The sequence below is a fragment of the Marmota monax genome, unplaced genomic scaffold (genome assembly GCF_021218885.2).
Source record: "Marmota monax isolate L192 unplaced genomic scaffold, Marmota_monax_Labrador192_F-V1.1 WCK01_AAM20220418_F8-fsc00083, whole genome shotgun sequence".
Lineage (NCBI taxonomy): Eukaryota > Metazoa > Chordata > Mammalia > Rodentia > Sciuridae > Marmota > Marmota monax.
This window is the reverse complement of record NW_026692848.1, coordinates 1323203-1337006: the sequence shown is the minus strand read 5'-3', so window position 1 is coordinate 1337006 and position 13804 is coordinate 1323203. Positions and strand designations below refer to the sequence as shown.

Below are 13804 nucleotides of genomic sequence, written 5' to 3'. Positions count from 1 at the left end.
CCCTGCTTCTGCCTGCCCTGCTTCCCGAGGGTCAGTGGTGCCGGTCAGCATACTGGCCATACTCACCTTATTCTTCCTTCAGATGTGCTCATTTATCAGGAGAAGGTGGAGAAGAAAGCAAAGGAGAAAAAAGAGGGGAAAGTGAGCAGAGGTGGATTCTGCTCATTGTCAAAGCAAAGGGAAGCACTGACATCCTGGCCCTGCTGGACCGTCGAGGCCCCCGTCATCTGCACATGAAGTTTTAAACACTGCAAGAGAGACCATAAACACTCGGCCTGCTCCCTGGCCATTCAACAGGGAGTGACCTTTGTCATGGTAGAATTCTTGGTGGACCGTGGACAGGGTTCTCGGTGGGAATGCTGGGAGGACTTCTGTTGCAGCTCAGGCTGGGAATCACATAATGTTAAAAATTCACCTTATGGTAAATTACCAAGAATTGACAACAGCTGTTTCCCAAGGGCCATGGTTTTGAAGAAGGGGCTCCGGATCCACAGGGCCTCATTCCCCTGCCCCGCCCACCCTCCTCCAGGGCTGGAGTGCTGTGCTAACCCAGCGGGGTCCTGACATCCCAGTACTCCATTACTTGGGGTGCTGCCTCCTGGTTTCCCTCACAGTCAGTCCCAAGGCTGAGGATTCCTGTTCCTGTCTCATCCAAGCCCCATTTCTATCTCTAACCAGAGCTTAAAATCCACATCTTTGAAGCATGCATCTCTCAACCAGACACAATATTCAAAAGTAGTTGTCACTGAATGATAGAACATAATCTGGAGAGATACCCATTTCTATACAGCTCTGTAAGTCAGAGGTGCTGTTAAATCACTCAGCCCCAGGACTGGTTGTTACAAAGGTTTTTGAACTCAAAGGTGGGACTTTATATACTATTCCTATTGAAACCGGATTTGCACTTGGATTTCGATATCCTGGGTTGGAACTCTCTTGGTTGACATGATGTGCTGAGCATCCTGGCATCTTCCTAGGAAGGGACTGGCCTCAATGCATGGAGGGGTTGGGACTTTCTCCCAGCATGGGCACAGAGGCATTTCCATTTGTCCACTGTCATGGTCCCTGGAAGAGGCCCAGGAGGCTTGGATAGGTCTGGCCCCCTCAATGATGTCAAAATCATCTTCCATAAAATGCTTAATTAGACTTGCTTAATTAGACTCCCAAGTACACATAACTGGGACTGCTACTCTAAAAAGCTTATGGTAATCCAGTAATTGGCCTTGTGGTTAAGGCTGTGCACTAGCTACAGTGGCACAGAACTGTGCTCCACCCACTTCCTCCATGTGCAGATACTACCTGGCGGAGACACCAACCTTCTTCTGAGAGAAGGTGACTGCATGGGGCTGTGGGGTGAGGACCAACTGTGTCCATACTCTGCACCACTCTTCTGACCCGCAGAACTGGTTTTCTGTGCTCTGAAGATGCTCTCTCTGCTCACTGTATCCTGCCAGGTGGCCAGGAGTGCACATCCAGGGTGTATGCACTTCAGGTGTTTGGAAGTGCCTTAGGGCAGGGAAAGCAGCAGTGGCCCAGCCTGAGCATGCATGTTCCAGTTCTTTCTTTAGCAGATGCAGACATGTGCCTATGCTAATGGGTTCTTTATTCTTAACAGATTTATCTTCGGAGGGGGCTGCCAAAGTCGGGTCTTTCTTTTCACTCAGAGTACAATCCAGTAGAGTCTGATGATCTTGACTCTTGGCACCTCTCCACCCATCACCCCTGCCCTGGCACCCTCCTGCCTCACCCATGGGTGCTTTGCAAACACCTTCCTTACCCAGATGCTTCAACCTTTCCTGACTCAACCACAGGAGGGCGCCCTAGAATGCAGAGCTCTGTCCTTCAGGGAGGGGTCACAAGGTGGGCCTGGGGCACCTGCCACTAGCCAAGTCCCTGCTGCCTGGCCTGGTCTGCCACTTAATGTGGGTTCAACTTTCCCATTTTAGACATTTGACTCATAATGCAAAATGTTATATTAGGGAAGTAAGAAGAGGGAGGTTTGTTATTTGATGTTTTTTTTTTTTTTTCTAGGAGTTTATTTAGAGGTCTGGAAAATGTGTGTTCAGCTCAGTGTTACTACCCAAATAATAGATGAGAGCGATGTTATTGATGTAGAGTATAGGATTTACAATGAGCAGGCTCGGGGATGGAGCTGGAGATGAGTTGTGCAGGGACCCTGGACTCATGTTCTTTCTTTCTGCTGTAAAGTCAACCACTTAGTGAACTGGACTTCTGAAAAGCAATTCCTGAAGGTTTTTATTGGCTAATTTTATATTATATTTCAGTGTTTTTCAGGGATAGACGTTCTCAGACATGTCATTTTTATGATACACTAAAACCCCAAAGAACAGAACTGTAACAAATCAACATTCCATGCTCAGGATTTCACATTTTCTTTCCTATTGAGCCTTCCCAATGAACTTTTTAATATTCTTTATGCAAATTCTGTGGGAAGGTCAGTTGTCAGCTTTTATTTCCTTTAGACACGTCCTTACAGGGTGTGTCCTTGCTGGATTTTCCTTGGACATTCCCATAGGGGATTCCTGTTGGGTCCATCTCACTGGTGTGTTCCCTTTGGACCCACCTTGTTGGGTGCACCCCCAAATACATTCTCACTCAGTGCATCCTTACCAGATAGACTCTTACGTTCATTTGGGGGGTACAATATTTTTTGATGCTTTTATTTTTATTGATTCCTCACTAGATCTGACTCAAAACAATTTACATTTCCTTATTTCCCAAAACTCGAGAGGAATTCTGAAAGCCATTCATTGCCCCCATTCAGGTTTACACTCCCGTCCTTTCCTCTTCCCTTCCCTCATTTTGACTGCTGCTTTTTAGCCAGTTTTCTTTTTAATGAGAAAGAACATACCTGTGGACTGTGCAGTGACATTGGTCTTGGAAGTCACCAGGGAGGAGGGCCATGACTCTCTCTGTCCCCACTTCTTCCTGTCTGTCTCGGCTCCAGCTCTGTCCAGCCTGTCCAGATGCCCGTGGTCCCTCACTCCTTTCCTCACCTCCTGCCGTGACAAGCTCTTCTGCTCTGCTCATGCTCTGTGGCCAGGCTCCAGTGGGTACCAGCAGCGTTACCTGCTCCCAGCGGGTGGATAGAGAGGCTGAAGACCCCAGCCCGAGCCAGATGATCTGGGAAGGATCCTGGAACCAGCCCAGAACCCCACTCAGAGCCCAAGTCCAATTGGCCTTTAGACTTTGTCGCACGCACACATGCATTTTTTTTTTTTTTTTTGCTTTTTCTTCTTTCAATGATTTCTGGGTTTCCAAATTTCATTCAGAACACAAAATAGCCTTTTGTGACTTCACGGCAGCGAGATCCCGAGCTGCTGGCACAGTGGCCCCGCACCAGCTTGCAGTGCAGGCAGGCCAGGGCTCAGCTGCAGGTTCTCAGGTGGGCTCTCTGCAGACCAGCAGGGTTTCAGGTGGACGGTCTGCCTTAAACCCCTGGCTTGCATAGCTTCTTTTGGGAATTTTCTTTTGCACGTCCAGAGGAGTAGAGAAATGGAAATGCTCCAAAATAACACGCACACCACATCTCTGTGCTGGAGGGAGCAGGGGCCTTCCCACCTGCTCTACTGTCCCTTGCTGAAGAATGCGATGTGCATTGTGGCTCAGTGGTCACTATCCAGTGGTCCCACAGACATGGCAGCTCTGTGTCATGTGACCAGAGTCCCGTTTGAGGCTGGCCAGTGTACAGAGCAGAGTCAGTAGGCTGTAGACCTGCACTCTGCAGACTTCAGGTGGCAGTGGGGAATGAGTGTGTTGGGAGCAGAGGTACCCCAGGAGGCTTAGGGGCAGATTGGTGTAGCAGGGTGGCCAGGTCATGGGTGGAGAAGGAACTTGTTGAAGAGAGATGGACACCTGGGGCTCAGTGTGGGCGACTGGTCAGGGTGCATCTCCACATCCATCAGAGTGATGGCTTCTTCTTGGGGTGTAAGCTCAGGGCACAGCTAACAGCCAAGCAGAGCTGAGGCCTGGGAGCCTTTGAGAGGCACTGTCTAGGAGCAGGCACACACAGGCACGTGCGAAGCTGTCACTGTCCATGTCTCACTTGCGTTTTTCCTCTGGCAATGAGGAAGTCATGGCAAAGGCCAGCTTGGGCAGCCTCTGCTTCCTGAGAACTGTGTGGGGGACTGAGTCCCACCAGCTGTCTTGCCAATGTCACCTAGAGATGCCAAGTGGCCCCATGAGGGGTGTCACGAGGAAGATGTGTTAAACACTCAACAGAAATGGTGCAACTTCAGGTGGATGCCATTCGTCCCTGTGCCAGGCTTGGTCCAAACAGGGCTGGGTAGCAACCTCAGCAGCCCAGCGTGGCCCTCTGGCTGCAGATGCCACCCCAGTGCCTGTGTCATCAGGATAGCACTGAGCTTGGAAGCTTGGTGATGATGACGGTGCAGTTACAAGTGGTGCCTGTGTGTGGCTCTCTGAAGCTGCAATCACTTAATCCTCTGTTTTGCCCACAGGGTATCTCCTGATTACACAGGGACCTGGGGTGTCTCCTGATTACACAGGGACCCAGGCTGTCATTTGTGCACAGCAAGCCAGATCCTAATCACGTGTGGCCAAATAACCCTCACAGAGCACGGGCAGCGGAGCACCAGGACGTGCCCTTCCAGCCCCGCTGGTGAGCGCTGCCAGGGATCGCAGCACAGCCTTGCGCCTCAGCCACGGGGGCACCAGCAGACGCTGGTGGCCCTCCTGGTGTGATCACAGCAGATCCGCCTACAAGCAGCTCAGGGAAGTGCTGGAGTCTTCCGACTGCTTTCTTCTTTCCTGGTCTCTTCCTCAGGAGTTTGGCACTATTCCCTCTTGACTTTCACAGCCCTTTCCCATCCTCCCTGGCAGAGTCAGGGCAGTGGCTAGGCTGCTTCACCTGCAGTGAAAGAGGCTCTGGTGAACCCCTGTGTGCTGTGGCCCCACAGGGTTCAGTGCACAGGGGCCTCTGGGCCTTCTCAAGCCTACTGAGAAGGTGCAGGGATTCACAGTAAGGGATCCCGCAGGGGTGACCCCAGGGTGAGGAGGGTTCTGTGTGTGAGGACACTTCCCTGGGCCACCAATTTCCTGGGTCTGCAGGACACCCATGGGCAGGCAGGATGACTATCTGGGTGACTACTTGGGTTGCCCCAGGGTATAGGCTGCCTGCCATGGTGCCAGGCAGTTCCCCTGTGAGTGCTGCACCTGGGGTTCCCTCTGGGCTAGGCCAGCCACTGTTCTCCGTCTGTGCTACAGAAGGGAGAGTAACCTCCTCAGTCTCTGCCCTGGTGAGCTCACTCTGTCCTCATCAACACCCTTGATGCTACAGGACAAGGCCAGCTTTCAGCCTGGCCCTGTGTGCTACCTCGTGGACCTCCACTGGGACCTAGGTGCTGGCCCTGCGGTGCTGCCTGGTGGACCTCCACTGGGGCCTAGCTGCTGGCTCTGCCGGCCCCACCTTGTGCTCAGGCTCACCTGTGCTCCGCTGTGGCGGTGCCTCTACCCCTTCTCTTCACACTGCCTCCTCCAGGAGGGCACCTGGAGTGCTCTAGGTGTCTACTCCTCCATGTGCAGGAAGCAGGGTGCTGGAGGCACTTAGGCAGGTTATTCTATTCATTTTCAGTTTATAATGGCTGAAAGCTGACTTGTTAAGAAGAAATTAGCATGGCATTAGATATTAGCATAGTGTAACAGTTTACTTTTCTGGAAATTTAACTGCTCTAATACTGTTGGCACTGAGGCAACACTAGTTAGTACTTCTGCAACATGAAGTATATCCAGGGCCTTTCAGAAAGGTGTACCATGTGATGCCTCTTTTCCTAGACACGTCCCTAGCAGGGACTCTCTCGCTATTCTCACTTTGCAGATGAGAAAGTTGGGACACAGATGGATTGAGTAGCGTGCCCAGGGACATGCAGCCATTAGATTCTGGCCTGGGTACCTTTCCAGCTCCCTGGAACTAGAGGGGAAGGTTTTAGTCAATGCATGTGTGTCAGTGATAAGCTGAGAGCTAGGCCTCAAGTCTCGAGCCACATTCATGGGGAGTTTCATGGACACACTGCTACCGAGGTCACGAGCTCCTCTGGGTTCGTGGTGGAGGAATCTGGGTCATGGACAGGAAGCACCACATTAGGAGAACCTGGAAGGAATGCTCCCTGCAACATCCAGAAGGAGAACACTCAGGGTGCTCGGAGCACAGTTCAGCCTCAAGATCCTGGAGAGCTAATGGAGGGCCGTCCACGGCATCATCTCCACACTGGACCAAACGTGCTAGGGACCAGCAGCGGGAGGCTGGTGGACCAGGCCCTGCCCCAGCGACCCCCAGTCGGTGTGGCGGGAGCTGGCTTCCTGGTCTCTGACTCACGCGGCACATGGCTTCAATTATCTTCACTCATCAATGTTTCTCTCTGAGAAATTCTGAACTTTTGGGGAACCTTCAAAGATACCTTTTACTATAAATAAGATAAACTTGGTTTTGATGGACTGATTCTGCAAAAGGCTTCTCAGGTGCACTTCATCTGCCCCAAGGGACCCAGCTGCCCTCACTGACGAGCGAGAGCTCAAGTCCCGCGTTCAAGTGACCTCAGCGCCCCCCACCCCCCACCCCTCGAGAAGCGGATCCCCGCGCGTCCTCCAGGCGGTCATTCAGAGAGATCATGGGCGGTCCTCCTAACAAGATGAAGGGACAGCTGAGAAGCAACACACAGCGGGGGGACATTTTGAAACAAATGGCGCCAACACTTCCTGGTCCCACCGACACAGCGCTCCCCCTGACGGTGCCACCCACACACCGTTCCCGTCAAGGTCCCACCTGACATACCCCTGCTGCTCATGGTGCACCTCACATACCGCTCCCCCTCACGGTCCCACCCACACAGCGCTCCCCCTCAAGGTCCCACCCACACAGCGCTCCCCCCCAAGGACCCACCCACCCACGGCTCCCCCTCAAGGTCCCACCCACACAGCGCTCCCCCTCACGGTCCCACCCACACACCGCTCCCCCTCAAGGTCCCACCCACACAGCGCTCCCCCTCACGGTCCCACCCACACACCGCTCCCCCTCAAGGTCCCACCCACCCACGGCTCCCCCTCAAGGACCCACCCACCCACACACCGCTCCCCCCCAAGGACCCACCCACCCACGGCTCCCCCTCAAGGTCCCACCCACACAGCGCTCCCCCCCACGGTCCCACCCACCCACGGCTCCCCCTCAAGGTCCCACCCACACAGCGCTCCCCCTCACGGTCCCACCCACCCACGGCTCCCCCTCAGGGTGCGCCTGACACACCGCCCCCTTCTCGGGGTCCTCGCAGGATGTTCCTCCCGTGGTGATAGAGCAGGGTCCGGAAGAGGAACCACCAAGTCGTCGTGTATGTTACTGCGGACCGTTTTGGGCGGCGGGGGCCAGGGCGGAATGCGTCTGCTGGCTGTCACTCACCTCTTGGTCCTGTGCCTTTTACTTTACTATGGGAAGCTTGAGCCCTGGGCAGCCCTGGGCAGCTCTGGGCAGGTGCAGAGCCAGGAGTTCAGGGTCCTCACCGACTTTCTGCCACAGTCTCTCACTGCTCAGGCTTTAAGGTGGAACTGCTGCCACATTTACATTGAACTTGACCTTGACTTCCGCATGCCCTGGGGATTCCAGTCCCGTTCATGTAATTCTGACCACCCATGTCCTGGACTTCCCAGGACAAACCTGTCCTTGGGGAAGTCTCACTTTTGCAATGCATTGTTTTTGAGGGCTTAGTAGCTACTCCAGGTGGGTGTCCTTCCCCCAGTGGCTCTTGAGAGTGGCTGTGAGGCCCCCTCTCCTATTTGGGAACCCCCAGACCTCTCAAGGCTCTTCCCAGGGCTTCCAGTCTGGATAACAAGGAAAGACAGAAGCTGTTATTGCATGAACAGAAACAGGTGCAAGCTTGGTAGAGATGCTCTGTAGCGAACATAGAGGACCTAGGGAGGAAAAGGCATGGGGTCAGAGACTCGCTTTATTGATCTGAACACCCTGGAGGACATGGCTGCCCTCAGGCATCTCAGCTCCTTTTGTAGGCTGTCTGTCATGACTGTCCCCGCCAAGGCAAGGTGCACCCTTGGGTGATGTGCTGAGTTGATGATTGACAGGTCCAGCAGCCTGAAGATTGTGATTCAGACAACCTCTGCGGACACTGGAAATTATTTGTTCAAAAAGAAGCATCCTGTGTTTATCTTGGATCAAAAATTGTTCCCATTCCTGCTGGGAAGTTGAACTGGGCTCCCATTCAGAACCTGCTCAGTGAGTCACAGTGTGCGAAGGGATGTCACTACTCCCACAGGGTGTCATGTTTACTAACTCAAACTTGAAAACAAAATCCTAAAGTGCAGCATGAGCACTGTGCTCTCCATGCCAAGTGGTGGCCCCTTCTCCCTGTATAAGTTCCAAGCAGTGACTATAAAGACATCGGGGACCTGAGGCCACTCTGTCTTGAGGTCTAGCATCCATGGAGTTTGTTCCAGTACTGTGCTGTCACCTGGCCCTGAGTGCCTCAGCCTGGGTGGCCTGGAGCGGCCGCAACCACTGAGGGTGCCGCATGACTGGGGCGAGACCTGTGCCCCACCCAGTGGCCTGCGTGCACCCTCCCACCTCCACCAGGGCTTGTGGCTCCCTGCTTCCTGCTGCTGCTTTGATCCGTCACTTGTGAAAGCTTTGACACCCTCATTCTCTCTTCTTCTTTTTTTCCCTTTAACTAAGGGTTCCTTTCTCCATGTGTATGTAGTCTCCACTTGGCACTGATCTCCCAGCTGTTTCCTGCAGCCTTTTGTTTAGGTACCAGGGATTGAACGCTGGGGTGCTTGACCACTGAGCCACATCCCCAGCCCTTTTTATTTTTTATTTTGAGACAGGGTCTTGATAAATCACTGAGGTTGGCTTTGAACTTGCCATCTCCCTGCTGGTCTTCTGGGTATCAGGATGTGCTACCACCCCTGGCTTTCTTTGGTTGTCTTAAGACAACAAAACAAAACAAACAAAAAACCTCTCTTGGTTGTAGAAAGTAGATTGATCTTTTTTCATTCTCAAGAGCGAACTTAGGACACTTTTCTTTTCCCCCAAATCTCTGGGCTCTGCATGAAGAGATTTTCCATGCTTGTCAAGATTTAGATGCAGTTTAAGGACACCCAGTTCTGCACCTAGGCTCTGTTAGCTGAAATAAGAAAGGTTTGTGGGAAAAAGTTACCCTATGAAGGCACAGAGCACGTGAACTGCACAGGAACAAATTTCTCTACTGCTTTGTGGTTTTGAAAAATCATATCTCCTTTTTTGCCAAGGAATTCTTTGTTCAAATGCCCTGTTTTGTGCCAGGCTGGGATACCATGGGAAGAGCCCGCCCGAGGTGCCCTGGATAAGCTGGGTGCTACCGAGTGCCTGGGCTCTGCTTCCACTCCGTCCGAGGGTCTGCAGGGCTGCATTTGGCTGCTTCATGGGGTTGGCCCTGGGGGAGGGTCAGCCAGCCTGGACAGTGTCTGGGGGAGGTGATTGATTGCCAGGCCCTGCCTTCTGGAAGAGTGGTGGGTAACAAGGGAGTCAACACCACCCCTGGCTGTCCTCCAAGGTTGTTACCATCCCAAGGACAAAGCATATTTGTCATAGCATTGTGCTTGCTTTTGGTCTGGCTTACTGCATCTGTCCCCGAGTGCAGATCCTTCAGACCCCAGATCCAGGGTGGGCACCCCTGCAGGGTGTTTATGTCCAGGTTGGTCAAGGCCTGTGTGGGAAGGAAGCAGGGTGGGGATAGAGGCCAAGAAGCAGCATTGTCTGAGTGCCTGGCTCCTTGGGTGTGTCATCTGGCCAAGGAATGGTGACGGGTGCGGTGGGCCCTGGACCACGCTGTCCTCCAGCACGCCTGCAGGACAGTGCAGCTCCGTCCAGGCAGCTATTCCATTCCGGCTCTGCGCTTTGCTCTTGGGGCAGTACTGCATCCCTGAGGTCCCCCGGCTGCCCGGCTGTGTGGGGGGGCAGCTGCCTTGCTTATCAGAAGTCACAGAGCTTCTGAAATTCCAGCTGAGGGTGAGCGGGGTCACAGCCACACTGACACAATCGAAGTGAAGTGGAAACTGTGTTCTTCCCCCAGGTGGACCTTAGGGTTTGTGAAATGTATCTCAATAAAGCCATACAAAATTGCATGTTTTTGTATTAGATGATATCTTACTGAATTTTTGGGTTTTTTCCCTGTTAATCAAGGATCAGTTTCCTTTTGATATTCCTAAAGTGGATTCTTCTTAAACTCAATGTAGCATCTGTTCTGTGAATGGGTTTACTGTATATGAAGTGAAACTTTAGCTAAAAAACACTGCATATCTATCCACATGCTAAGGAAGTACCAGTTGTCGTGTTTGTTTCTTTAAAAGTGCTGAATGTATTTCATGACTGAGACCCTGGATAATGGACCTCAGGAAGTGTTGGGCTCCTGCTCACTGCTCTTCTGTGGCGGTCACTGACATTCATTTCCAGGTGGACAAAGGAAAGCCCCAGACTTCTTAAGTCTCCTGGTGACTGCCCGGGCTAGTAGCAGGGGAGCAAGTGCCCTGCCAACCTTCTGTCATTCCAGAAGCACACCGGCATTCACAGGTGTTCCCAGCCCATTGGCTTGGGGACTTCCATGCTCCCCAAGCCAAGGGACTCCTATTCACAATATGTGGACTCCACCAGCACCTTCTCCCCGCCTCGGCATGGAGTGCTGTTTACACGGTCTTCTGTGATGACCTGGATAATGACCCTGCAGTGCCCTGTCTAGAGAGCCCTGCTGGGAGTTCTGCTGAATCTTCTACTTTCCTTTGTCTCAAATGGAAACCATGGCAGGAGTATGCGGTTGCCCCTGGGTGTGCGTTGCCATTTTGGGGTGCGTGGCACAGGACAGGCATGCTCCTGCTTCTCCTGGCCAGGGTAGCTGCAGCACAGCCCTGCCCCTCTGATCGGCTCTGCAAGACGGATGTTTCTTGCCCTGTTGTGCCTGAGAGAAGGGACCTTTACCCAGAGATCAGAGCTGTGCCCTAGGGTCTGCCAGTCCTCCCTGGCGTCAACGTGCTGGGTGGGAGTGATTGCGGCCACAGTGGAACCTCCTGAAGTCTTCACTCCCTTGGAAACGTCCAAACCGCCTAGCACATGGCAGACAGTTTACAGACTGCAGTGAGGGATGGCTTGCTGGGGCGACTCCGTGCGTTTCGTCACAGATAAGGGGGCACAGGTTTATGTAAACAGGAAGCCCCTGCTGGCCCAACCCCGGGGATCAATAGAATTCGGAGGGCCAGGATTGAGATACAGAGGTGATTTCCAGATCTTTCAGTTTGTAAATGGCCCTGAAATCCGTGAACTTCAGCAGTTCAAGCCATCATACAGCTTCAGGCCTATCTGAGAGCCTGATCACGTGGCTTGGTGGTAAATAAGCAAAACCCTGGTTCTGGACAAGCGTAGCTGGTCAGGGCGAGGGCATCCACGGAGACCGGCCACTTGGCACAGGCGAGCACCGCCAGCCTGCCTGCCGCGCAGCCTCCTTGGAGGTGCTTTGTGTCTTCACCAGCAGAGTGGAAATTCCCAGCCCATGCAGCGAGGCGGTGCAAGACGCGTCCTGGTCTTGGGGCTGGACGACTAAATTAGAAACAATAATTTTCTCCAAGTTTGATCCGGTCCTAGAAAATACATATCAAATTCCCTGGACTTGGCCCCGTGAGAGACTTGACTCGCTGCCGTCTCCCCTGTGCACCACGGCTGACCGGCACCAGAGCTGCCCTCGGCCGAGGAGCACAGAGTAGAGCTGCCGTCTTCCAGCTGTCTCCCGGTGGGACCTCCCTGTGCTCTCTGGATCATGTCTCATTGGTCTTGCCTATGAAGAGAGGTGGGGCTCTAGGTTCATTCTTTTGTGACAATTTTAGAAACTTGACAGAGACAAACATGCTCCTTTTACAGTGAGGGTCCCTGTGACCTTCTGCATGCTGGCGTGGGACACTGTTGGCCATCCTCAGTGAGACCTTTCAGCCCCCAGCCCCCTGCTCTTTCCTGACAAGGCATTTTTACTTTTCATGAAAAACACATTTTAGTTTATTTTTCAATATGTGTGGTTTATTAATTCATCATGTCAAAACTCCAGTGTTTAAACTGGTCTCCTTTGACATCGCCACGTTGTTCTGCTTGATAACCTTTTTTTTTTTTTTAAAGAGCTCCTGTTCCTGGATTCCGTAAGGAGTTTTCTGACGTTTTATTTCTCAGTGGGGCACTGGATGTGCGAGGCTGCGGATGTCCATCACTGGAGTCAGGGTGCGTCCAGACCCTGCCCTGCTGTGTCAGGCACTTCCCTGATGATTGTGCCAAGATGGGAAGGAGGGAGGATCAATGTGAGATGCTGAGAGTTGACAATAAATAGATTCCAGTGTATCTTCTGATTTTTTTGATAGTGTGATTCCCGTATATACAAGTTATTTATTAAAGGTTTTAAAATTGAAGTAAAAGGACACGTAGCATTTCCTGTCTTAACATGTTTTCCGTCCTGATCGTCTCAGGTGTCTTCGTGCTGTTGTGCCACCAATACCCAGGACATATTTACCATGCAAAACTGAACCTGTGCCCACAGGCAAGAGCTCCGTCTCTCCACGGTGGCCCTGGAGACACCACCCTGCCTTCCCTCTCTCTGGTCGGCCTCTCTGGCCCCTGCAGGTGGAAGGGGCAGCGGGTGTGCTTTGTGACTACTCTTGACGCAGCTCCGGGTCCTCGAGGCTCCTCCGTGTTGCTGCAGGGCTCAGAATTCCCCTCTTTAAACGGCCCGTCCTCAGCAGGGGTGGGTCCTCACTCCTCTAGCTGAAGCTCCCTGTGCTCCAGGAGCCCCGCCACAGATCACAGGAGCCACCTCAGACAGAACTGGCATCTCCCCGGAACCCCTCCCACAGAAGTGTCAGAGCCCTGGTTTCTCAGGAAGGCTGTCAGTGTTGGGAGACGCACACAGGCTGTCCCTGATGTGTCACCTAACAGGGCAGGGGACTAGCAGGACGTGTCACCAGCTGACGAGGGCACAGCACAGGCGAAGGCAGAACTGTGACTGAAAGCATCCAGCAGCCAGCGAGGCTCCTCCAGGCCAGGTGTGTGCGCCCAGGTGTGCGCCCAGGTGTGTGCAACGTGGGGAGGGCAGACCTCGCCTGCAGCAGGAGCGGTGTCTGTGCCGCAGGTTGTGGGGATCACGCTGGACACATGCTTGTTACCAGCTGCTCTCAGGAGGCTCACCACCTTGCCTGGCTCAGGCTCCTGGGACTTGGCATTGCAGCCTGAACTTGTGCACCCGTGGATGAGGGTCTGTGAGACACCGAGCACTTTCTTCCCTCTGTCCTTCATGGCACCAGCTGATGGATCTACTGATGCCTCTCCCAGCCGCAGGGAGCTTGCTGAAGGTGGGAAGGCATGCTGGCTCAGACCCAGGCTGGCGAGGGCCCACTCGGCCCCGCAGGTCCTGCAGGGGCACAGGCACCCATAGTGGGAGCTGTTCCCGCACCTTTACCCGTGTGTGGCTACCTCCTTGCAGTGCCACCCTCCTGGGTTTGTTCCAGAGCCGGCTGACCCTTCCAGCCCCCTATCCAGGCCCATCCTGCAGCTGAGCTTCCTGTGTGGGTGTGGCTAGGGCTTGGTGAGCCCCACTGCCCTGTCCCTGGGAACCCGCCCTCCCAGCGAAGCCCCTGTCAGTGAGCTTGCTGTTACTGCGGCAGCGCACCTGGATAACAGCTTCCAGGAAGGAAGGGCTTATTTCGGCTCCCAGTTTCAGAGATCTCAAGTCTGTGGTCACTTGGCCTCATTGCCTCTGGGTCT

General features: G+C 53.4%; 1 protein-coding gene and 1 long non-coding RNA gene across 3 annotated transcripts in view; one reads left to right on the top strand and one right to left on the bottom strand.

The window, feature by feature from the left end:
* Window positions 1–13804, top strand: part of Smoc2 (SPARC related modular calcium binding 2) — a 144108-nt gene that overhangs the window by 8176 nt on the left and 122128 nt on the right. The window lies entirely within an intron of this gene.
* Window positions 2240–6290, bottom strand: LOC131424353 (uncharacterized). Its single transcript, XR_009227213.1, has 2 exons — window positions 5467–6290; window positions 2240–4891 (listed from the first exon to the last, which is right to left on the bottom strand). It is a non-coding gene; the product is annotated as an uncharacterized LOC131424353 (long non-coding RNA).